General features: G+C 44.3%; 1 protein-coding gene across 7 annotated transcripts in view; it reads left to right on the top strand.

Annotated features, from left to right (window-relative positions):
- The window catches only part of MARCHF8 (membrane associated ring-CH-type finger 8), a 585,276-nt gene that overhangs the window by 537,157 nt on the left and 21,157 nt on the right, over positions 1-26,962 (top strand). The window lies entirely within an intron of this gene.

The following is a 26,962-nucleotide window of genomic DNA, read 5'->3' on the forward strand; positions in this document are numbered from 1 at the left end:
AATATAATCATCCTTTCAGTAATTTCTCCATTGTATTTATGGCACAGAGCGTAAAGAGCTGGAATTGGGCCAAAAGGTACAGCTGAGAAAAACAAGATGGCAGAAACCATTTGAATCGGTAAATAAAAAAAAAGATGATAAATAAAAAATAAAAATAAATGTTAGCTTGAAAGTGTTTTTTTGCATGACTACAACCAGGCTGCCTTCAGACTAGACACTTCATGCTCTTGGAGGGAGAGCTCGCTGTCAAGCCGGCCTTCCCAGCACAGGCTTCATTGTGTTTGCATCGGACATAGATTGTAAATTGTAATTGTCTTTATATAGCGCTTGCTACCACTGATGAGGTGTCGAAATGCCTTTTGGTGAGTATCACGCTACTGTGGAACCCAAAGGATTGGTGGTGGATTAGTATAGGGACATATGAGTGAATTTGAGTGGTGGACATGTCTGTTAGTTGGATTGAATAGAATAAAGGAGAGATAGAATATGAATAATCTAGATAGTGCTAATTGGGAGATCATAGTAGTAAGATTAGGTTTAGGATGAGTAAAAGGAGAGATGAAGGGCAGAAGTTGGATACATTGATGATATTGGATACATTGATGATATGACATTGTGTACACAAAGGATCCTGCAGAGTTTCAACGAACATCATAAGTGTAAGAAATTAGATCCATGCTAGATTTGTAGATATTCAGTTTTACATTCATTGGGAGATATCCGAATACATACATAGTTAATCTATTGCAATTTGTTTTATCTGTGAAGTGGTAATCCTTCAAATCTGGCATGGATCATAACCAACTGACCCCATGATGGATGACATCTCTCCATAAACAGACAGAGGATGAACACTCACTTGCACTCACACCGTTTGTGCTTACAAATTTCCAGAGTTGCAGTTCTTCTCCCAGCCTAGTAACAGGTTTACCTATGCCAATAACACAATGCACGTGAAGGGCGTGAAAGCAGGGCATACAGAAAACCATTCCTATTGTTAGTATGGTATCTAATATACGATTAAATACATGTGCACCACTGAAAGACGTGAATAAATGACCATTTTGATCCAAAATAATCTTGCTGCCGACTAAAAGTGAAAATTATACTTTGTTGCTGCTTTAATTTGCGAAAGGCATCTTGCTGGTGTGAAACCACATCAAACAGTGCTAAACCAGAAATGCATAGTGAACTTACATCTTGTAAAAGGTGTATGTAAAGCAGTGGATTTTATGTACAGAGTTAATGCTGGCTGACGACGGTGTAAACTGGATAGTCAAAAATGTCAGAGTTAAAGGCAAACCAGAACTGTAAGTAGTTCTCCTACGACATGTGGTCGCATCATTCCTGCACCCTGGCTCCAGGATTCCAGAGTCCTAAAAAGGTCAAACATGCTACCTTCCAATGTGCTGTTTAAAAATGAGAACGGCTAATACACAAATGTGTCTGGTGGGAGCCAGCTAGGAGCATAACCTGCCAAAAATGAAAACAATCCCCTCAGAAACAACTTCTTGCCCTTCCGGACCCGCGGTGTGTGATGTTTCACTACTTTAGTGAGGGCAATTCAGAGTGGAAAGGGTAGTTTTCCCCAATTCTTAAAATGGGAATTTTCCAGAGACTTTCGCTGTAATCTATCATGAAACCTCGTGGCGTAAAACAACCTAACATCAGTCTACAGTTCACAAGTGTGAGATCCCCTTGAGGAGCCTTTCATATCACAGTCTACAACACTTGTTCTAAATCTGCAGCCATCCGTAACCAACAGAAACTTGAGATACAGTTGTTCTTCCTTTTACAATGTAACGGTTATTTCAATTTTACTGAGTTTATATGACATGGTCGCCATGCCATAAAATGTCAGATTAGTAAAAAAAAAATAAAAAATCAAATTTTCTACCCATTTCTATGCATAATATTACAGCAGCAGCCAATCAGCTCTGTTCTTCCAAGATCCATTTCAGAACCCTTTAGTTGAGTTTTAGGTGGACGGACTGCCCAAACACATTCTACCAGCCTGCCAATGGTTCTAAAGTGTGTAACAAGACAGGCGTTTTCCCTGTGGCAATGATCGAACTAAAGAATGCTTGGACAGGATCAACGAACGAATGATTGGGTGTAATACAGCCCTGTAAACTGAATATTCTTAAACCTGTCTGGAGAATCCATCATTATCAAGGCAACCAGTTTGATACTGACCAAATCACAATAGTACTTCCAAATGGCAGTTTCCCAGTAGAAAGAGATTTTCCCTGGCCCTAATGGATGAAAAGTGATTTCTCTAATAAGCACAATGCACCACACATAGGCTGTCAGGGTCATGTCAGATCGCGTGACAGCCTCTGGGCACCTAACTCCATCTGCTTGGACAGCCCTGCTCTCTGCTGCCATTCGCATTATTTTTAGTTTACACTAATGCATCTTTTTTTCGTACACTGTTTCTTGAGTACGTGTCCGTGGCTTACATTGGTTGTACACATGTATTCATATTCCCAGATAAAGGTTTCTCGTCGGGCTTTTAGCAGAGACAGAATGGTGACAGGCACCTCTCCTTAGTGTTGCAGTGGCTCGCATCACCTGGCCGTTTATTTAAAAACAAACCACATGCCTAATGCTGCAGTCTAGACAGCAGAACCATCCACCGACTATCTCCCGCTGACTCCACCTTGCAGGATGCCAACACTGACACCTTCCCGTCCAATGTAATTTGCCTGCTGCCCTCTAAACCCCGGGTCACCTATTCCCAGAGCCCCAGATGGCAAACTGGCTTCTCTGATCACACATCATACACTTCAAATAAATTCATAACAAGAGGAGAGAGTATTTGGCTTAATGGCCAGAGCTGGTGGCTTTGAAACTGGGGAACCGGGTACACGTCTCAGCGTTGCCTCAACTGTTGATGCCTGTGATTCTGGGTAGACACTGAATCTCCCCGTGCGAAAAAAAAACCCAAAATGAATGTGACCTTGTGTAATGCAAGTAGTACTTGTGTACAGCGCTCCAATACTTTCGAGTCGAACTGCAGCGAAGTAATATAAAAAAAACACAAATATCAATTTTCAATGCGCTTCAAGTTAAGACATCATTTTAGACACTGTCAGCTAAGGATGTAATTTTGCCTCATTCGTGGTGGGCACAGGGTAGAGGGAGAGATTTCTAAACCGCATGAGTGATGGTGCCCTTATGTCTCCACTATTATTTGAAGTTCCAAGTGCAAGCGCTTGGAGGGAGCAAGTGCAAGCGCTTGGAGGGAGCAGCAGGCTGGAGTGGTAGAAGGAAGAAACAGTAATTTACTTGCGTCAGGAGCAGCAGACTGGCACAGATTAAGTTTAATCAATCTGTGCTTGGTCTCCTCCGCACAGAAGAACGGTTGCAACATTTGCAGTGCGCTGTTCAGTTAGTATGCTACAAAAGAAGAAGGGCTCAACAAATGGTAAGCAAGGGAGGGCTCCAAGCACTTTTTTGTAAACAAGAGAGTCTTGCAAGGGAGACGCATGCGCTAGTGCATGCACTCGCAGGCTTGACCCTAAAAAGTATTTGCCTGAATGCGCAAAGTGGATGGATACAAGTCATCCAATCAAAATGATCATAAAGAAGCTGTGTTCCATAGGAGGGGAAAAACAACAGGAAGTAATGCAATCAAATAAAAAGCAACAAGGTATCCCAGTCAACCATGAAATCAAGTTCTATATTAAATGAAAAAATACTTTTCATCACAAAAGCAGATAATCCATAATAGAATATCCGTGAGACAGACATGTTTGGTGCTGAAGTGTGACCCAGAAAAATATTCATAAATTGATGTATTACAGTTAGATGTTGGATATTTGGCCCTGTGTAACAATATTAAAGTTTTGGGGTTCATAAAGTTCACAAGTCAACAGTATTTGATCTTGCAACAGTAAGAGATCATCACCAGGACTCGAGTTATCACAAGGCTAAGAGCATTATATGTTCATGGAGGAACGCAACAGAAGAAAATGCTATGCAGTGGACCTGTTGGCAGAGGCTGAGGAGCACACTCTTTCAGCTCCTGTGGTTGTCCTTCCAGGTCCTGACTGCAGGTTCTCTTTATTGCAGAATGCATTCTTACCTGCCCTGCTATGAGTCCTCAACCTTGTCCAACATCATTTGACGTAGACTTCCTTTTGGGTCACGTTGTGTTATCGCCACTTACAGTCCATCACCCTATTGCCCATTCCTTTTATTAATTTGTGTTCTGCAGAATTACCTCTAATGCAGCGGTCCCCCCCCCAACTTCCCCGCCATCCATTGAAACCTATTGGATTTATTCATGTTCCGGAATATTCAATCTCCAGTTATCTGACACTTACATTTTGGTTCCCTCTTGTTCCTCTGTAAACCCATAATGCCCTGGGGTTCATGTTAATTTGAGTGCAGATGATGATTTCATACTTTGATATCATAATTTAAAATGGAAAATTTACGTTTAAGATTTTTTGCTACTAAATCTCTATATTCATTGAATATTGAAATTGAGATCATGCTTCACCAGTGACCCTTGTTCATTTTCTGAGTTTTATAACCCCAGGTCCCTTGCGATTTTTGAGTTTCCCCTTATACGTCTTAATCAAATAAGAAAAAAGCAAATTACATTGACAAGAGTGTCAACCACTTGTAAGCCTAGTGTACGTTGTGGTAATGTCCACAAAAGTTTTTTTTTTTAAACCAACAGGCAGTTGGTAGAGAAGTGGATATTTAATCTATGATTTTTTTACAATCATATAAAACACATTCACAGGAAATCTTCTGAGTTATACAAATCACCAACGTGTGGAATAGCAATAGTATTTTTAAAGAAATTCTGGTATATTGCCTCTCTTATGTCTTGATGTATGCTGCATGCAAGATGGTAACACATATTTAAACTGAAGCTTTAAGGAGTCTGTGGAATAAATATTGGCAAAGCTGGTAAGTTAGGCTTTGGTATGCTAGTGGATTTCTTTTTATTTGAAGGGCATGCAACAAAAATAAGAATAAAACACGAAAGCATGCTGCCACCTAAACATAGACCCCGTGCACTTGCAATACACATTTAATAGAAAAAAATAACCTTTGCACATAATTTTAGTAGAACATTATGGATGTTTCTCGGCAGGAAAGTGTGCTTAAGACAGGTATAGAATTATTTTTTCGTTTTAATGTACTCTGCAGGGAGCTATGATTTATATTGGTTCAAAGAAAATGTACTATTGACCTTGAATCCCTGAAACTTAAATATACAGGTTAAACCATTGGTGTAGCCTGTATTGCCCGAGATGGAGGGGGTGAGGGGGGGGGAAAGGGGCATATAGTATAAAATGCTGTGGTGCTTTTGGATACATGGATGTTTTTGTGTGCCTGGTGTACTTAGTACGAAATGGTTGTTTTAAATGAAGTGACAAATAGTATGCATTTAAGTACTATGCTTTGCTCAGTATATTGTAGAATTTAATATCTAATTTACGAAACGTGGAGCTGAGGGTTATGGATTTTTAACAAACATTATGCAGATAGTATAGGAAGCTGACCTGGTGTGTGGTGAGCACCTTTGGTGTTATCACCTTATTCCATGGATCCCCTATTAGTGAGGTGTAGGCAGTGTCTAGGAAGCCAGGGCTCTCTAGAGGTAACTGTGGATGAGCAGCCAAGCCTTATCTAGGAGACATGCAAAGCTTATGCAATACCCTCTAGAGTCACACAGCACTTCGACACATGAAAGAACCACACAGTGTTAGAAAAATAAAGGTACTTTATTATGGTAACACAAATACTAAAATACTGAATAGGCAATACTCCAATAGGAGGTAAGTAACCACACTATTATGTACACATTAGAAGTCAGTGATTAGTATGGAAAGCAATAGCAAATAGTAAAAAATCAGTAGGAAATAGTGAAGGCCCTAGGGGGAGACCAAACCATACAATAAGTGAAGTTTGAAAGGCAAATCCCCACCCAAGGAAGTGGAATCAGTAGGAGGGAGCTGCAGGAAGTAGGAACCCCAAAAGGTAAGTACAAGGGTGCCCCGTAGCGACCAGGAGCAGAAAGTTAAGTACTTGGTTCTTTACCAAACCCACAGGAGAAATTTGGAAAAGGATTGCGCAAGACCCTAGACAAGACTGGAAGGAACAAAAGGTGTATCCTGAAAGAAGAGGACTTGCAAAAGAAGGGGGCCAATTCCAGTTCAAGTTGGAGTGTCCAGCTGTGGCATGAGCCACTACCCACCCTTCTGTGGATGCAGGACCAGTTTGGCAGTGGATGAAGAAAGTAAGCAGTGCAGCACAGGAGCAAGAGAAGAGTTCCAGAAGTGATGCATGTGATGTCACACTTTGGCAGTTCTGATGCTGTCAGTCAGTGGTGCCTGAAAACTACCAACAAGCCTTGGCAAATGTAGTAGTCGGAGAAGAAGGTTTTGCAAGGCTGAAGAAGACCAGCAAGGCCTAGGGGGCTTGACCCAAGGGGGGAGTCCGAGGTGACTCTCAGCAGCTGGGAGAGTCACAAGAGGAGGAGGCATCCCCCACAGGTGACCCACAGACAGCAGGCACAGGAGTCGCAGTGAGGCCAACGCAGCACACCTGAAGAGGAGTCCCACGTCGCTGGAGCAGCAGGCAGAAGACTGTGCTTTGGAGGGAGGAGTGCTAGAGGCTGGAGCTACACGGAGCCTGAAGATCTCTTGGAGGAGGAGGAACAAACAAGCCTTGGTAGCTGCAAGAGTCAAAGCGCACAGGGATACTGTGCTGCAAGGAGAGGCATGGAGTTACCATCTCTCAAGTTGGACAGCTGGTAGAGAGGACCAAGGGGACCACTCCAAACCACCACCTGTGATGCTGGATTCATGCAGTTCCAGAGGAGAGAGAATCCACCCAGCCAGTCGTTGTTGCTGTTGGTCCCTGCAGATGCAGGGGAGTGACTCCTTCACTCCAAGGGAGATTCCTTCTTACTTCTTGTGCAGGCTGAATACTTGTCGCCCTCTGAGGATGCACAGCAAGGGAAATGTTGCAGTTGCTGCAAAGAGCTGGAGAACAAATGTTGCAGAGTGGTGTCGTCAGTGGAGTTGCAGATTGTTGGTTCCTGGAGGGTCCAGTTGCAGTCCCGGTCGCCAGAATATGAAGTAAAAGATTCAGAGGAGTCCTGCTGGAATCATGCACATTGAATCTGAGGACCTACCTGAGAGGTAGACCCTAAATAGCCCAGGAATGGGGATTGGTCACCTAGCAGGGTTACCACCTATCAGGAGGGGACTGTGACATTACCTGCCTGACCTTACAACTCAGATGCTCCCAGGGGCCTCTGCTCACCTTGGATTCAAGATGGCAGAATCAAGTGGTCACCTGGATGAGTTGTGGGCACCACCCCTGGGGTGGAGATGGACAGGGGAGCAGTCACTCCCCTTTCTGTTGTCCAGTTTCGCACCAGAGCAGAGACTGGGGGACTGGTGCAAACCGGTTTATGCAAGGAAGACACCAAATGTGCCCTTTAAAACATACTGGTGGCTTGAGGATGCTACCCCTCCCAAGCCATGTAACACCTGTTTCCAAAGGAAGAGGGTGTTGCCTCCATGTCCCAAAGGAAATCTTTTGTTCTGCCTTACTCTGCTTGAGCTGGCTAAGCAGCAGGCGGGCAGAAACCTGTCTGAAGGGTGGCAGCAGCGCAGGCTGTCGGGAAGCCCCAGAAGACTGGTAGGAGCAATGCTGGAGGTCCTCTAAGGAGCCCCCAGAGTACATGGAATCATATAACCAATACTGGCAAAAGTATTGGGGTATGATTCCAAAATGTTTGATACTAAACATGCCCATGTTTGTAGTTACCATTGTGTAGCTGGTCACAGGTAGTGTGACCTGAGTCCAGTACACTGGTAAAATGGCTTCCCCTCACTTACGAAGTCCAGTGAAATAGAGCTGGAGTTCGTAGGGGCATCCCTGCACCCTGCCTGTTAGACCTGACAGCCTTAGGATGGTCACTTCTAACATTTTGCCTACCTCCCCCCACTTTTTGGAAATAGTTTTTGCTGGTTTTAGGACTCTGCGCACTTTACCACTGCTAACCAGTGCTAAAATGCATATGCTGTCTCCCTTAAAACATGGTGAAATTGGTTCATACCCAATTGGCTTATTTAATCTACTTGTAAGTCCCCAGTAAAGTTTAAATTAGATTTGATGCTACTAGTGGGCCTGCGGCCCTGATTGTCCAACCACATAAGTAGCCCCTTACCCATGCCTCAGGCCTGCCATTGCAAGGCATGTGTGTGCAGTTTCACTGCCACTTCAACTTGGCATTGAAAAGTACTTGCCAAGCCTTAAACTCCCCTTTTTCTACATATAAATCACCCCTAAGGTAGGCCCTAGGTAACCCATAGGACAGGGTGCTATGTAGGTAAAAGGCAGGACATGTACCTGTGTAGTTTATATGTCCTGGTAGTGTAAAACTCCTAACTTCGTTTTACACTGCTGTGAGGCCTTCTCCTTTCATAGGCTAACATTAGGGCTACCCTCATGTACTGTTTGAGTGGTAGATTCTGATCTGAAAGGAGTAACAAGGTCATATTTAGTATGGCCAGAATGGTAATACAAAATCCTGCTGACTGGTGAAGTTGGATTTAATATTACTGTTTAAGAAATGCCACTTTTAGAAAGTGAGCATTTCTCTGCACTTGAATCCTTCTGTGCCTTACAATTTACGTCTGGCTGGGTTAGTTGACATGCTCCCTAGTGCATTTCACTCGGACAACCCCAAACACAGGATGCTCAGTCACACCTACACCCATCTGCATACTGAATGGGTCTTCCTGGGCTGGGAGGGTGGAGGCCCTGCCACTTACATGTCAAAGGACAGTGTCCTGCCCTCACGCAATGGACTGCCACACCCTCTACTGGGACCCTGGCAGACAGGATGAAACTGAAAGGGGACCTTGTGCACTTCTAAGCCACTCTCCCATATCAAAGGCACATTTGGGTATTTAAACAGGGCCTCTGACGCTATCAACTCAGACACTTCTGGATAAGATACCTTCTGGGAAAGAAACTCTGAATCAGACCCTGCAACCTCCCAAGAGGAACTGCCTGGCTGCTCAAAGGATTCATCTGGACTGCTTTTCTGAGAAGTACTGCTGCCTTGCTGCCCTCTGGCTCTGCTGAGAAGTGCTCTCCAAGGGCTTGGATTGAGCTTGCCTCCTGCTTCCTGAAGTCTCCGGGCAAAAAAGACTTAGGGGGTGATTCTAATTCTGGCGGGCGGCGGAGGCCGCCCGCCAGAATTCCGCCCCCATAATACCGCTCCGCGGTCAGAAGACTGCGGAGGGTATTATGAGTTTTTCCCTGGGCTGGCGGGCGGTCTCCAAAAGACCGCCCGCCAGCCCAGGGAAAAACTCCCTTCCCACGAGGATGCCGGCTCGTAATCGAGCCGGCGGAGTGGGAAGGTGCGACGGGTGCAGTAGCACCCGTCGCGTATTTCAGTGTCTGCAAGGCAGACACTGAAATACCTTGCGGGGCCCTCTTACGGGGGCCCCTGCCGTGCCCATGCCATTGGCATGGGCACGGCAGGGGCCCCCAGGGGCCCCGCGACCCCCCCTACCGCCATCCTGTTCATGGCGGCTTTCCCGCCATGAACAGGATGGCGGTAGGGGGGGTCAGAATCCCCCATGGCGGCGCAGCAAGCTGGGCCGCCATGGGGGATTCTGAGGGCAGCGGTAAACCGGCGGGAGACCGCCGGTTTACCCTTTCTGACCGCGGCCAAAGCGCCGCGGTCAGAATGCCCTGCGGGGCACCGCCGGCCTGTCGGCGGTGCTCCCGCCGACCCTCGCCCCGGCGGTCGAAGACCGCCAGGGTTAGAATCAGCCCCTTAATCTCTGCCAAGAACTCCTTGTGCGATGAGAATCGACGCACAGCTTGCACCGCGGCGAGAAAATCAACGCTCGCCGAACTGGAATGACGCAGCACGGCTCCCCGAGTGGATCAACGCACTGCTGAGCCGGAACGATGCAGCCCAACTTCCTGTGAAGAGGAATCGCCCAGCGCCTGCCGTGTGACAGATATTTCCCCGCATCACCCACCAGATTGACGCAGGTCCTATGACTTCGTCCTGCACGGCCAGGATTTCTCTGCATCATCCCCGGGGCGTCCAAATACCCTGCAACCCAAGAGGATCCAAGCCTGCACACCGGAAATCGACGCAAAGCCTTGCTGCGTGGAAAAGCATTGATGCATCGTCTGTGTGTACCCCGAGAAACCGACGCACACCTCCCTGTTTTCCATGCATCTCCTCCTCTGCGGTCCCTTGCGGATAATTTAGACGCAAACCAGGTTCTTTGTGCTTGCAAGAGACACTTGTTGCTTATTAAGAAACTTTTTATCATTTTCTAAAGTGATATTTCAACGTGTACTTATCAAATCTGGATCGTTTTGACCTGCATTTAATCAGATAAATATTCTATATTTTTCTAAACCTGTGTGGTGTATTTTTGTGGTGTGTATACTATGTTATTGCATGATTTATTGCACGAATACTTTACACATTGCCTTCTAAGTTAAACCTGACTGCTCAGTGCCAAGCCACTAGAGGGTGGGCACAGGATAATTTGGATTGTGTGTGACTTCCCCTGACTAGAGAGAGGGTCCTTGCTTGGATGGGGTTAACCTAACTACCAACCAAAAAACCCATTTCTAGCATTGCGCTTTGGGCTATGAGGGCCTGCCATAGGGGTGACTTATAGTGACCTGGTGCAGTGACCTGAGGTGGGTGCATGCACATTTTCACACAGGCTGCAATGGCAGGCCTGCAGACACATTTTGCATGTGCTCCAATGGGTGGCACAATGCATTCTGCAGCCCGTGGGGAACCCCTGGTGCCACAATGCCCTTGGTACCTAAGTACCATATTCTAGGGACTTATGGGGGCACCAGTATGCCAATTGTGGGGTGTGCTTAGTCCTAAGCAACCACATTTAGAGGGAGTGAGCACAGTCACTGGGATCCTAGTTATCAGGATCCCAGTGATCACAGTCAAAACACACTGACAGCAGGCAACAAATGGGGGGTAACAATGCCAAAAAGAGGTAACTTTCCAACAGATATGATCAAAATAACGCTTAAAATGGGGGCTGTATCTCATCTAAACTTCTTTATGAACATAACCAGAGAGTATACCACAAATGGGAGCAAGCTACGAAAAGAGTTCAACTTGTTTTTTTAAGAAATAGGGATCTCCTGTGGGTCGTTGTTAAAGGTTCATTTTGCAGTCTTTATGTAAATAATGTTAAAAATACATGCATACTAAAAGTAATTGCTGTGGCACAGTAAAGGTGAATAAACATACCTTCTCTGTACGTTTGTCTAGAGCATGAGAATCATATCTAATAAAGTGTCTAATAGACTGAGAGACATCTAGCTACTGGGGAACCCCCCTCAGCAAAAATTGTAGGTGGGGGGCTCAATGTAGTTTGCAGGGGAAGGAAGCTCAAGTTTCCTTACGCCACTGGTCTGACCAGATTTGCCAGTATGTGCTCAGCGCTCCTTCATTTTGGATCTGTAAACATGTAAAGCCCGATGTCACACGTTGACTGACCCACTAGGGAATAGATGGATTTCCTTACACAAACATTATTTTGAAATAGCCAGTAGTGCAGTAGGCAGTCAATCGATCAAGCCCTTGAAACGCACGACTGTCATCTTTTCAGAACTCTGAGAAACCAACATTCTGCCTTTGCTCATGTGCCTTCAGTGATTTCGATGACTGTATATGTTCCACACTGTGTTTAAGAAAGAGTAGTCAGTTGACAGAAATGGCATGGTTTATTGATATGGCGGTCGATCTGAAAGTCCAGTACAACGGCGCAGTAAGTCAGAGCTTGCTATGTGGGCACCACAACCCTACCAGCCTTCCACAGACAAACCTGAAACAGATTTTATGATCCTGTTGGCCGTTCATTGACTCAAACCGTGGCATGGTGTGTACGCCTGCAAGGAAATCAGTGGTTTACCAGCCACACTGTTGAGTCTTATTAGCCACATGGGCTAAAGCAGAGGCTCTCAGATGCCAACAGAGCCTGACTTTCTGTCACTGTTGCTGTAATACTTGTCTTACAAACTCAGTAGCCACCGATTGTTGCGTAAGCCAGTTTGCTTTTTACACAACTCTTGCATGATATGTTCCACTGGAGCTGTTTGCTAAATTTAGGATAGCTCTCAACTATTTTGTTGCGGAAATGTATAATATGACAAACAAAGCAAATTATGACATCCAGCATTTAGAAATAAAGTGAATGGTGTCTTATTGTAATATATTTAACAACAATAATAACAAGGGACTTAAAAAAGAGAAATGTCGAGATTGTGCAAAGCAGCTGTGATCTACTAATATCTGCCTGTAACCCCAAAAAAACTCGAAATTATTCAACATACAGTGAATTCGATTCAGGCAACCAATGGGACACCATCGTGATTTGGGGTACACATTACTGCCGCACAATGTGTCCAATTTTTCTAGCATTTTGTCTTATAACCTTTCATGTGCAATTTAACCTACTCGATACTCTTTGCACCATGTGCTCAAGATTGGCCTTAAATTTAGCTTCACAGGGTAGTGACTGACATCACGGTTAGCTTATCTGGAAAAACAATGGGCATGACTGAGTTTCCTTGGATTTATGCAAACCAAATATTAATCTTTGGGCACCGCTGCTCATCAGCTTTCCTAACAAGAAGGTAACAGGCTTGAAACACGCTGTTGACTCTCAGGTTAAAGATGTTGGTAGAGTTATTTACAACAGGTTTGTGGAGTGGGCATATCAAAATTAGATTCCATGTGAATCCCAATATCGGTTCAGTGAGGGTTTGGACACAATTGAACAGTGCTTATATCTACATCTTATTATTGGCAAATACACTGAGGCGAAGTGCTGCCCATTGTACTTGGCCTTCGTTGACCTCTGAAGTTCTCTTTAAACTGGGTCAGTCAATCAAAATTGTGGAGTCATCTACTTCAGATCGGCTTAGATCCACAAATAGCGAACTTTGTATCTGATCTGCATTCTAATGGCAAGGATAAGATATGGGAATAATGTTAAGTGTGCAACATCTTCTGATTGTTAGCATTGGGGTTATGATAACACAAATGATTTGCAACTTGAAAATAATCGATTTTGTCGCTGCCTCCTTTCAGCTTCTTCAAGCAGTCCTCCTTTTTTGTGTCATAGTGAATTGGGGCTCTCACAAATTGAGGATTAAATTAAACTTGCTCCATTGTTGCTATGTCTTTCAATGTGGGCTAACTAGCCCCTGCACTGCTCCGAACCACATCATAATCATTGACTGTCTTAGTTGTAATCATAGAACTAATATTCCCTGGCTGTTTTACCTAAAGTCTACAATAAACCATTTGAGCCTGTGTTAGTTATTCTTGAATTTCTCTACTATTAGTAGGTAGGACAAGGCACACGTCAAGAAGTCCTTTTTGGAAGATAGATACATGTCCAGAGAATCTGGAGAATTAACTAAATCTATGTTACAACAGTACATTATTTTGCAGACTACTCCTTGTATCAAACCCTACCCAACATGTGTCTCGGGTAACTGGGAAAGAGCTTTGTGATCTAGATTCAGAGCTGGGGCGATTCATAATCTGTTGTTGTTTACTGTTGACCTATACAGTAGCACAACTGTTTGTGTGTGTCAATGTCAAGCTCTCTGATCAGTCTCTACTGCACTTTTGTTGTATGTGTTATTTTATTTATTATAAAAGGTTCTTAATTCATCTTTTGAAACAACACAATTTTAGAAAATGAACATCTGCATTGTGTTTCAAGCATATGCTGTTGGGCAGTGATGTGTACTTTGTCATTGTTTCATTCCTTAAATGTGAAGCACAACCATACAATTCTGTGCCTTTTTAACTGTTGTTCAGTGAAATATAAGCAGTTTTACATTCATGTTTATATTTTTAATAATAGAAAATGCATTCTATTTGTATTATTAATATTTAAGCCTTATAGCCACCAGAACAATATTCCAATTGTTAAAGGCCATAGACCCACGTTTTAGCTAAGACTTGGGAGGGGGGCTGTAACAAATTGTATAGGCCAAGGGAAAAGGCTTTTAGATTATTCCAGCAACTGGGGGTGAAATGCCCTAAATTACAAATGCAAGAAACAGAAAGACAAACATTGGAATGTTGTAGCAGAAAAAATATACCAGTCATTATAAGCCTTGAGCCGCTTCTTTATCTTCAGTGAAGATACCAACATTTTAATGTTCTGATATAATATGTTTAACAAATTATCTAATATCTGTATAAATAATTGAAGAATGTCTCCCTTCATTTAGTTTGGGCATTATATTACAGTCTGGTCATTTCTTCTCTGCCATTTTGCAATTGTTTTTGTTATCCCTGTGACATTGCTTACGCAAGAATGCAAAATACTTAATTAAAGACACCTTTAGGTCTTTCAAAACTAATTGATGTGCAGAAGCAACACTGCTGGCTTCTTGTTTTGTGGCACAGTCTAGCATTCAGAGTTCTGCCTCATCTGTGTTGCTGTTTTGAGACATTTCCCTGTTGTATATATCCCAATGCCCCTTCTTGGGTTGACCACTCTTTCTCTGTTTGATTTCTGATTGTCCGGTTGGTATGTCAGTTCATCATTCATATGCTGTTAAATGATCTTTGAAAGGCTTGAAGCTGTCTTTTAAAGCAGCCAGGGAAGGTGCTGTGCATCTATAATAATGACATGGAAGTTTAAGTTGACAATCAGCACTGCCTAGTTATTCCTTAAGTAAATGAAAATGTATGTACCTAAAGACCTATCAAATAGGTGTTCTAGCTGAGTTTGTGTGGGTTGGAGAAATAATTTCCATTTCTCATTTAACAGCCCCAGATATACCATATTGACATGTCTTGGATAACTGATCTAGATTAAAATAATCCATCAGTTGGGCGGTATCTGTCTGTGTGGGCAGTAGTACATTAGGCTTCATGAAAATAAGCTTAAACGTGAGAGCAAAATTAGTATTCATAGCATGTGGTGACTGCAGATACACATGCTGTGCACACTCCTGCCATCTAGTGTTTGGCCCGGACTATGGCAGTTGTTTCTCCTCAAGACGTTTTAGGGTCGACGTTGTGCGTTGGATCTCCTCCTCCTCGAGACATTGAGCATGTTCAGCGGTTCCTTTGTTGGATTAGTTTTTGTGCCATCAGGCTCAGACTGTCTGCGTTGGAGCTGTTCAGTTTCGATGCCCAGGAGGCCTACGGAGAAGAACACAAAAGAAAAAAAAAAGAAAATGGATGACTTCAATACATGCTGGAAAGGGTGTATACATCGAGCCCACTCATCGGATCTACACAGAATTGACATACACACTTATTTAGAATGGTCGTCTCTAGGTAATAGAGGTAAGAAACAAGTATTTTTCAATAGTGCCCTCAGTGTGGGGCTAAATACCCCTACTTAAATACGCTGTAACTTATGTTTTTCTCCAGAACACAATAAAAAAGACAATGCAGCGTGTAACCTATTCATGAACAAGAAGACGTTGCGGAGTAGGAGAGATTGTCATCTGGCGCACAACATGGAACTGGTAGCAGAGGCTGAATTCTCGCATGAAGAATCGCACAGCGAGGGTGAGATTGACACTGATATGTCTTTTCACTGTGGAGATGTGATCGCAAGCCACTATGTTCCCTCTGACAAATCCATTGGGGAGGAGGAACCTGAGGTGCTGGTCGAGGATCTCACGCAGAAGACTTCGGTACCTGCATCTGGACCGAAGACAAAGATGACGCCAAGGGCCATAATCAGCGGCAGCCACTGCAAATTTCAAGGGGAGGGGTGGGCGGGAGGGTTATAGGGACAGGGATGGGGGAAATAAAAAAAAATATATTTAATTTTTTCAACTAACCTTCACGGATGCCGCCGGCTGCCTTGCGCTACTCTTTTCTGGTGTCCCAGCATTCACTGGGACACCAGGACAGGCTCCCCAGCAAAACCTAAACCTGGTGTGAGAGCAATGCCAGGATTGTCTGAGCAGCTCGACCTGCTGCTCAGACACTGCATGGGGGTCTGTGCAGTTTCTCCAACAGCCAGGTTGTAGAAACCTAAGTGCGCTTGTGTGTACGGCCAGCCTAAGACGGCCAGCCAAACATATAAATGCACTTAAAGTGCGCAGACTCCACTCTCCCTCCTCTTTCCCCTCTCCTGTGGCCCAGCCACACCCCTCCATGCACTTTCTGCTGGCTGAGCCAGCAGCTGTAAAATAAAACAATAATTAAATATAACTCCTGGCTCTTAGCCCGCGGGGTAATGCTCCTTCACCATTGCGAAGAAGCTGCCCCTGGCTCTGAGTACGATCAATCCACCCAAACTTCAGCAAATACTACACTCATCTCACCCTCTAAGCCATGGTGTGCAACAACACTGGGGCACTGGTCGACACCACGAGCATGCCTCAGCGCCGAGAAGAGACAAGAAGGCACTTGATTGAAGAACAAAATCTAAGGATGGCACTGACACTACTTTGATGCCAAAACACACATCAGCATCGACACATCGACCCCGAAGAAGACAAAACTGGCTTTGATGCCAGAAAAGCAACCAAACCCAAGGAAAAGCTCAGCTTCGAACCAATCAGAAATTTAGATCTTCATCGATAAAGCAAAAACCAAAAGGACAGTCTTCGACGCTGAAGAAAGTCCACACACCATCTGAGGGAAAAACAAAGACACCTTCTTCTGCAGTAAAAATAATGTCAGAGAAACAGGCCAAAAGTGCTCAAAGACATATGCCAACACATTAAGAAGGCTGTATTCTTCAGGGACTGCATAAATAAGTGCAGAAAAAAACAAGTCAAAGACCCAGGCAAATGACACGCGCAGGACTTAGAAGTGGCACTACCACCCCCTAAGAGGGCGGATATTGAACACAGGCCCACAATCCTTATTGCATTTTAACAGTCTCAGTCTCCACAACCTACATCTCCTTCACAATCACATGAGGGTGGGGATACTCCACAATAGGACTATGATTCTGATTCACAAGGAGATACACAACTCTTTTCCGCCCATGGGATGATTATGATGTGGTTATGCCTGAAGCAGATATGGAACCACCATTTTCTGCAAAAACCTTACCACCTGATGACACTTAGTCATATCACAATGTCATGCAGAGAGCTACATAATAGCACAAGCTCCCAATGCGAACAAAGGAGGAAACTAATTGTTCGATGGCATCTGTCGCTGTAGATACGCATGTTCTGCAATAGCTCGCCATCTGGTGTTGGGCCGGAGTGTTACAAGTTGTTTTTCTTCGAAGAAGTCTTTCGAGTCACGGGACCGAGTGACTCCTCCTTTTGTCTCCATTGCGCATGGGCGTCGACTCCATCTTCGATTGTTTTTTTTCCGCCATCGGGTTCGGACGTGTTCCTGTCGCTCCGAGTTTCGGAACGGAAAATTAGCTAATTTCGGAAGATTTTCGTCGGTATTGTTGCGTTCGGGATAGGCGTGCTTAGATTCCACACCGCATCGAAGATCGAAGAGCTCCGGTGCCCTTCGGGGTAGTTTTTCGATCCTCCGTCGGGGCCTGGTCGGCCCGACCGCGTGCTGAAGAACGCCGATGGAACGGACCCCGTTCCGTTTCTGCCCCAAATGCCACAATAAATACCCCTACACAGACCAACACTTGGTCTGCAACCTGTGCCTGTCACCTGAGCACAGCGAAGACACCTGCGAGGCCTGTCGTGCGTTCCGGTCCCGAAAAACACTCCGAGACCGTCGAGCCAGAAGACTTCAAATGGCGTCCGCACCGACAGCCCAACGGGAGTTCGAGGAACAGGAAGAAGAAGGTACCTTCTCGATCCAAGACTCAGACTCCGAAGGATTCGACGATACACAAACCGTGAGTAAGACGTCGAAAACCACACAAAGAAACATTTACAAGGCCCAGGGGACGCCACTGCCACCAGGCCATGGCTCGACCCATAAATTCGGTGACCGACCGTCGGCACCGAAAAAGGCCCAAACAGTGCCGAGATCGTCCGACTCCGGTCGAGACACCGGCACGCAGCCTTCTCGGGACCGAGAAAGTGCTGGAGACAAGCCTCGACACCGAGATGCCGGTGTGGACACGGCTCGACGCCGAGACAGCGGCACCGAAACAGATCGACGCCGAGAGGTTTCGGCCCCGAAAAGGAAAAAAGTCACCTCGGAGCCGAAAAAACACGCAGACAAAGTTTCGATGCCGAAACAAACTGCAAGCGACCCAGCTTCAGGCTCTTATACAGAAGAGCACTCGCTAACCTCCCAAATGCAAAAGCATAGGTTTGAGGAAGAGCTACAAGCAACTGATGTGGACCATACGCAAAAGCGTATCTTCATTCAGCAGGGGACAGGAAAAATAAGCACCCTTCCCCCCCATTAGGAGAAAGAGAAGGTTGGAGTTCCAGACGGAACAAGCACCACAACCAAAAGTGGTGAAAAGAGTTACACCACCACCCTCTCCTCCGCCCGTGATTAACGTTTCACCAGCACAAACTCCATCACACTCCCCAGCTCACACCACCATGAGCCAGGGTGACCAAGATCAGGACGCATGGGACCTATACGACGCCCCAGTGTCAGATAACAGCCCGGAGGCATACCCTACAAAGCCATCTCCACCAGAAAACAGCACCGCGTACTCTCAGGTGGTGGCTAGAGCAGCACAATTTCACAACGTAAGCCTCCACTCAGAACAGGTCGAGGATGATTTCTTGTTCAACACACTCTCCTCCACCCACAGCTCCTACCAAAGCCTGCCTATGCTTCCTGGTATGCTCCGGCACGCAAAAGACATATTTAAGGAGCCGGTCAAAAGTAGGGCAATCACACCAAGGGTGGAAAAAAAGTATAAGCCGCCTCCTACGGACCCGGTTTTCATCACTACACAGCTGCCACCAGACTCTGTTGTTGTAGGAGCAGCTAGGAAAAGGGCCAACTCTCACACATCTGGAGATGCACCACCCCCAGATAAAGAAAGCCGCAAGTTCGATGCAGCTGGTAAGAGAGTCGCAGCACAAGCTGCAAACCAGTGGCGCATCGCGAACTCCCAGGCACTACTTGCGCGCTATGACAGAGCCCACTGGGACGAGATGCAACATCTCATTGAACATCTGCCCAAGGACTTCCAAAATAGGGCAAAACAAGTGGTTGAGGAGGGACAGACCATCTCCAACAACCAGATACGTTCCTCCATGGACGCTGCAGATACAGCTGCACGGACAATTAATACATCTGTAACTATCAGAAGGCATGCATGGCTCCGAACGTCTGGATTTAAACCAGAGATTCAACAAGCAGTTCTCAATATGCCTTTTAATGAAAAAGAACTGTTCGGTCCAGAAGTGGACACAGCGATTGAGAAACTCAAAAAAGATACGGACACTGCCAAAGCCATGGGCGCACTCTACTCCCCGCAGAGCAGAGGGAATTACAGCACATTCCGTAAAACGCCCTTTCGAGGGGGGTTTCGGGGTCAAAGCACACAAGCCAGCACCTCACAAGCAACACCGTCCACTTACCAGGGACAGTATAGAGGAGGTTTTCGGGGACAATATAGAGGAGGGCAATTCCCTAGAAATAGAGGGAGATTTCAAAGCCCCAAAACCCCTACTACTAAACAATGACTCACATGTCACTCACCCCCTCCACACAACACCAGTGGGGGGAAGAATAGGTCATTATTACAAAGCATGGGAGGAAATCACTACAGACACTTGGGTTCTAGCAATTATCCAACATGGTTATTGCATAGAATTTCTACAATTCCCTCCAAACATACCACCAAAAGCACAAAATTTAACAACACACCATTCCAATCTCCTGGAGATAGAAGTGCAGGCACTATTGCAAAAGAATGCAATCGAATTAGTGCCAAACACACAAATAAACACAGGAGTTTACTCACTGTACTTTCTGATACCAAAGAAGGACAAAACGCTGAGACCAATCCTAGACCTCAGAGTAGTGAACACTTTCATCAAATCAGACCACTTCCACATGGTCACACTACAAGAAGTATTGCCATTGCTAAAACTGCACGACTACATGGCAACTTTAGACCTCAAGGATGCTTATTTCCATATACCAATACACCCATCGCACAGGAAATACTTAAGGTTTGTATTCAAAGGAATACATTACCAATTCAAGGTACTGCCTTTCGGATTAACAACCGCACCAAGAGTCTTTACCAAATGTCTAGCAGTAGTCGCAGCACACATAAGAAGGCAGCAAATACATGTGTTCCCATATCTAGACGACTGGCTAATCAAGGCCCATTCGTTAATAGAGTGCTCAAATCACACAAATCATATCATACAAACCCTCTTCAAACTAGGGTTCACCGTCAATTTCACAAAATCCAAAATTCTGCCACGCAAGGTACAACAATACCTGGGAGCCATAATAGACACATCAAAAGGAGTAGCCACTCCAAGTCCACAAAGAATTCAAAATTTCAACACCATCATACAACGCATGTATCCAACACAAAAGATACAGGCAAAGATGGTATTACAACTCCTAGGCATGATGTCATCATGCATAGCCATTGTCCCAAACGCAAGACTGCACATGAGGCCCTTACAACAATGCCTAGCATCACAGTGGTCTCAAGCACAGGGTCACCTTCTAGATCTGGTGTTAATAGACCGCCAAACTTACCTCTCGCTTCTGTGGTGGAACAACATAAATTTAAACAAGGGGCGGCCTTTCCAAGACCCAGTGCCACAATACGTAATAACAACAGATGCTTCCATGACAGGGTGGGGAGCACACCTCGATCAACACAGCATACAAGGACAATGGAACGTACATCAAACAAAACTGCATATCAATCACCTAGAACTTCTAGCAGTTTTTCAAGCACTAAAAGCTTTCCAACCAATAATAGTTCACAAATACATTCTCGTCAAAACAGACAACATGACAACAATGTATTATCTAAACAAGCAGGGAGGGACGCACTCCACGCAGTTAAGCCTGCTAGCACAAAAAATTTGGCATTGGGCAATTCACAACCAAATTCGCCTAATTGCACAGTTTATACCAGGGATACAAAATCAACTCGCAGACAATCTCTCTCGAGATCACCAACAGGTCCACGAATGGGAAATTCACCCCCAAATTCTGAACACTTATTTCAAACTCTGGGGAACACCTCAGATAGACTTGTTTGCGACAAGGGAGAACGCAAAATGCCAAAACTTCGCATCCAGATACCCACACAAACAATCCCAAGGCAATGCCCTATGGATGAACTGGTCAGGGATATTTGCTTACGCTTTTCCTCCTCTCCCTCTCCTTCCTTACCTGGTAAACAAACTCAGTCAAAGCAAACTCAAACTCATATTGATAGCACCAACTTGGGCAAGGCAACCCTGGTACACAACGCTGCTAGACCTATCAGTGGTACCCTGCATCAAATTGCCCAACAGGCCAGATCTGTTGACACAGCACAACCAAAAGATCAGACACCCAGATCCAGCATCGCTGAATCTAGCAATCTGGCTCCTGAAATCCTAGAATTCGGGCACTTACAACTTACCCAAGAATGTATGGAAGTCATAAAACAAGCAAGAAGGCCATCCACCAGGCACTGCTATGCAAGTAAATGGAAGAGGTTTGTTTGCTACTGCCATATTAATCAAATACAACCATTACACACAACTCCAGAACATGTAGTGGGTTACTTGCTTCACTTACAAAAATCTAACCTAGCTTTCTCTTCCATTAAGATTCACCTTGCAGCAATATCTGCATACCTGCAGACTACCTATTCAACTTCCCTATATAAAATACCAGTCATTAAAGCATTCATGGAGGGCCTTAGGAGAATTATACCACCAAGAACACTACCTGTTCCTTCATGGAACCTAAATGTTGTCCTAACTAGACTTATGGGTCCACCTTTTGAACCCATGCACTCCTGCGACATACAGTTCCTAACCTGGAAGGTGGCATTTCTCATCGCCATTACTTCCCTGAGAAGAGTAAGCGAGATTCAGGCGTTTACTATACAGGAACCTTTTATACAACTACACAAAAATAAAGTCGTCCTAAGGACCAATCCTAAATTTTTGCCAAAGGTTATTTCACCGTTCCATCTAAATCAAACAGTGGAACTTCCAGTGTTCTTTCCACAGCCAGATACCGTAGCTGAAAGGGCACTACATACATTAGATGTCAAAAGAGCATTGATGTATTACATTGACAGAACAAAGAACATCAGAAAGACTAAACAACTCTTTATTGCATTTCAAAAACCTCATGCAGGAAACCCAATTTCAAAACAAGGTATAGCCAGATGGATAGTTAAATGCATCCAAATCTGCTACCTTAAAGCTAAACGACAGCTGCCCATTACACCAAGGGCACACTCAACCAGAAAGAAAGGTGCTACCATGGCCTTTCTAGGAAACATCCCAATGCAAGAAATATGTAAGGCAGCCACATGGTCTACGCCTCACACATTCACCAAGCACTACTGTGTAGACGTGTTATCCGCACAACAAGCCACAGTAGGTCAAGCTGTATTAAGGACATTATTTCAGACTACTTCCACTCCTACAGGCTGATCCACCGCTTTTGGGGAAATAACTGCTTACTAGTCTATGCAGAACATGCGTATCTACAGCGACAGATGCCATCGAACTGAAAATGTCACTTACCCAGTGTACATCTGTTCGTGGCATCAGTCGCAGTAGATTCGCATGTGCCCACCCGCCTCCCCGGGAGCCTGTAGCAGTTTGGAAGTTACCTTCAATTATTTATATATGTATCATCTCAACCTTAAATAGGTGTATACTTAGTCACTCCATTGCATGGGCACTATTACTACAATTCAACTCCTACCTCACCCTCTGCGGGGAAAAACAATCGAAGATGGAGTCGACGCCCATGCGCAATGGAGACAAAAGGAGGAGTCACTCGGTCCCGTGACTCGAAAGACTTCTTCGAAGAAAAACAACTTGTAACACTCCGGCCCAACACCAGATGGCGAGCTATTGCAGAACATGCGAATCTACTGCGACTGATGCCACGAACAGATGTACACTGGGTAAGTGACATTTTCATTTTTGTTGACACTATCTCGTACTGAACGTACAGTACAGTATCTTCCTATGATTGGGTCAATGTTAAAAGTAGCTAAAGAAATATATAAGGACCCAGTAAAATCCAGGGTACTACCTAAAAGAATTGAAAGAAAATACAGACCTTCACCAGTGCCCATCCTACAACAGACTCTCTAGTTGTCACAACAGCAAGAAAGAGAACAGCACCCCAGGGCACCGGAGTAGCGCCATCTCCTGACAAGGAGATTAAACATATAGATGCAGTAGGCAAAAAGGTGGCTACAGGACATGCCAGCCACTGGTGAATCGCAAATTCAGTGGGCCTGCTGTCAATATATAATAGGGCAACTTGGGATGAGATGCATGAATTAATGCAACACTTCCCGGATCAATATAAAAATAAAAGGAGAAGATTTTTTGGGCTAAAGGCAGACACATTTTTAACAACACTATTAGATGTGCACTAGATAGTGCATACACTGCTGCAAGAGGAATGAATTCTATTACGCTACATGGACATGCATGACTAGGTATATCAGGATTCAACCCAGAAGTACAACAACATATCCTTAACATCCCTTTCAATGAAGAACAACTCTTTGGGCCGGAAGTTGACAAACAATTAGAAAACAGACACAGACACAGATACTGCAAAATCAGTGGGTGCTCTACAAACACCGTCACAAAAGCAGCAGCCTTTTTGCCATTGCCAAGGAAGAAGGGCTCAGGTTCTACCACCACTGAGACCCTTTGTTATAAAAAAAAAAAACAATACCACCAACAAGCAGGAAAGGGGTATCATAGAGGTGGTTACAAAGCTAGAAGAAAGGGCAGAGGCAAACCTTCAAAGGAACCCTCAACCACTAAACAATGACCCTCCAACACCCCCCCCCCCCCCACCCAATCACAAATCACTTGTCGGCGGGAAGAATGTAACATTTTCATCAGTTGAGGCAAGACTTAACATTGGACCAGTGGGTATGGAATAAATTCTAGAATTAAAACAACCACCATCAAATATCTCATGAAAGAGGCACATAATAAATCCACAGCATCTATATCTACTAAAGGAAGAAGAAAAACCTTACTACAAAAGGGAGCAACAGAACTCGTCCCATTAAAACATCACAACAAAAGTGTACTCACCATATTTCCTAATATCCAAAAATGATTGCTCACTAAGTCCAATACTGGACTTAGACCCTCTAAATCACTACATTCAATCGAACACTTCCATTTGGTAACCCTTCTGGGTGTAAAATCATTACTACAAGAGGGCAACATCATGGCAGTGTTAGATCTGAAGGACTTATATTTTCATATTCCAATCCACCCAATCCACCCAGCACATCCCAAATATCTACGCTTTGTGCTAAGTGACATAATTGTCAATTCAAAGTACAACTTTTGGGTTAACAACAGCCTCGCAAGTATTCACAAAATGTCTAGCAGTAGTATCTGCAAAACTAAGAAGGGAAAATATCCATGTCTTTCCTTATCTTGACAGTTGGCTGATCAAAAGTTCAAGCAAACAAAAATGTCTATAGGACACCCAAGCTACAATCAACCTGTTAAACAAATTAGGGTTTACAATCAATGCCACAAAATCACATCTAAGCCCACTCCAAATATAGCCATATCTTGGAGCAGTACTTAATTCCATCATGGCAAAAGCATACCCAATCCACAGAGAGTTCTCAATCTCCAGAACCAACTGTCTCTTTTTCAGACACATTGTCACCTGCCAGTCGAAACCGTGATAGATCTGCTGGGTATGATGGTTTCTTGCATAGCAATAGTTCTGCATGCAAGACTACATATGAAACACCTATAAGAGTGCTTAGCATCACAGTGGTCACAACCGACGGGCAACATGGAAGATCTCTTGTTGGTTTCACCAAGGGCTCATCAGGCACTACAGTAGTGGAGCTCACAGAGCATACAGCTAGTAAGAGATTTCAGGGACCCAATCCCTCAAGTAACATTTGCAACATATGCATCACTCATGCTACAGGGACAATGGACTCCACAACAAAGCACACTACACATTAATATGTTGGAGCTACTAGCCAACAGATGGCACTTAAAGCATTCCTATCTGACATAGCAAGGAAAACTGTCCTTCTCAGACAGACAACATTACTGCAATGCACTTCATTCAGAAAAAAGGAGGAACCCATACAACTGTCTCAGTTAGCATAAGTGAATTGGAAATGGGCCAACAGGCACAAAGTCCACCTTCTAGCACAATACATACCAGGAGTGGACAGCTCCTTAGCAGATCTCCTAAGCAGAACACAACAGGTACACAAGTGGGAAATATACATGCAGACTCTACAGATATACTTTCAATAGTGGAGGAAACCAACAATAGACCTATTCACCACTGTAGAGAATGCAAAATGACAAAGCTTTGCATTCCGGCACACACACCCACAATCTAAAGGCAATCGACCATGGATAAACTGGTTAGAGATATTTGTGTATGCTGTTCCATATCTCCCGCTCATGCCTTATGTGGTCAGGAAACTCAGACAGACGTCACTAACTATGATACTCTTAGTACCAACATAGACACATCCACATTGATACACAACTCCACTAGAACTTTCCCTATTACCTAATGAGAAGCTACCCAACATTCCCCACTCGCAACAGAGGCAGAGTGGGATAGCCTAATGTACAGCAACTCAATCTTGCAACCTAGCTCCTGAAGCCATAGAATTTGGGTATTTAAATTGTTGACCTCAAGAATGTATGAACATTCTAAAGAAAGGCAGAAAACCAAACACAAGAGCATATTGCGCAGGAAAATGGAAAGGGTTTGTAACTATTGTGCTGCAAACAACTTTAATCCACCCTATCGGAACAACAAGTTGTATGTCACTTGTTACATTTAAAGAAGGCACATTTAGCATACACTTCTATACATTTGCATTTAGCAGCAATCACAGCTTACTGGAAGACTTAAGAGTTATTCTTTCATATGTACCAACGTGGAATCTGAACATTGTACTAACCAGATTAATGGCTCCACTTTTTGAACCAATGCATAAATGCAAAATACTGCTTTTGACATAAAAGGTTGCATTCTTAGTGGCCATTACATCACTGAGAAGAGTCAGTGAAATGCATGCACTCACAATTGAGAAACCTTATTTTCAAGTATTTTAGGACAAAGTTCGCCTTCGCACAAATCCAAAGTTTCTACCAAAGGCTGAATCACCTTTCCACTTAATCAGACACTGGCCTTACCTGTCTTTTGAAACCAGAAATGGTTGCAGAAAGTACATTACATATGCCTGACGTAAAACATGCCCTTTAGTACTATTTGGAAAGAACAAAAACATTCAGAAATGCAGAACTGTTTGTAGGTTTTTCACACCCAAGAAAAGGCAGTCCAATCACAAAAGTGTGATTTGCAAGATGAATAGTAAAATATAAACACATTTGCTACATCAAGGCAAAGAGAACTCAACCTACAATTCCAAGACCTCCTTCTACAAAATGCAGCATCCATGGCGTTTTTAGGAAACATCGTGCTAACCGACATTTGCAAAGCAGCACCACAGACAAACCCACACACTTTACTGCTTTTCAGTCTATGCAAAACGTGTATCTGCAGCCAACACATGCTGTGAATGGATTATGTTACCCTGTAAGCATCTATTTGTAATGTGTAGTGCTGCAGATTCACATGCACCCTCTCACCTCCCTGGGAGGTATTAGATGGTAACACTAAGAAACACTCATTCAGAAGACTATATCCTCACTTCCTGTATGGGGAAAACATTATAATATAACAAAGTAACCGTTGAACATGTGCAGTGCTTTGAGGAGGAGGAGACAGATGCACAACGTCGACCAT

The sequence above is a fragment of the Pleurodeles waltl genome, chromosome 6 (genome assembly GCF_031143425.1).
Source record: "Pleurodeles waltl isolate 20211129_DDA chromosome 6, aPleWal1.hap1.20221129, whole genome shotgun sequence".
Taxonomy (NCBI): Eukaryota; Metazoa; Chordata; class Amphibia; order Caudata; family Salamandridae; genus Pleurodeles; species Pleurodeles waltl.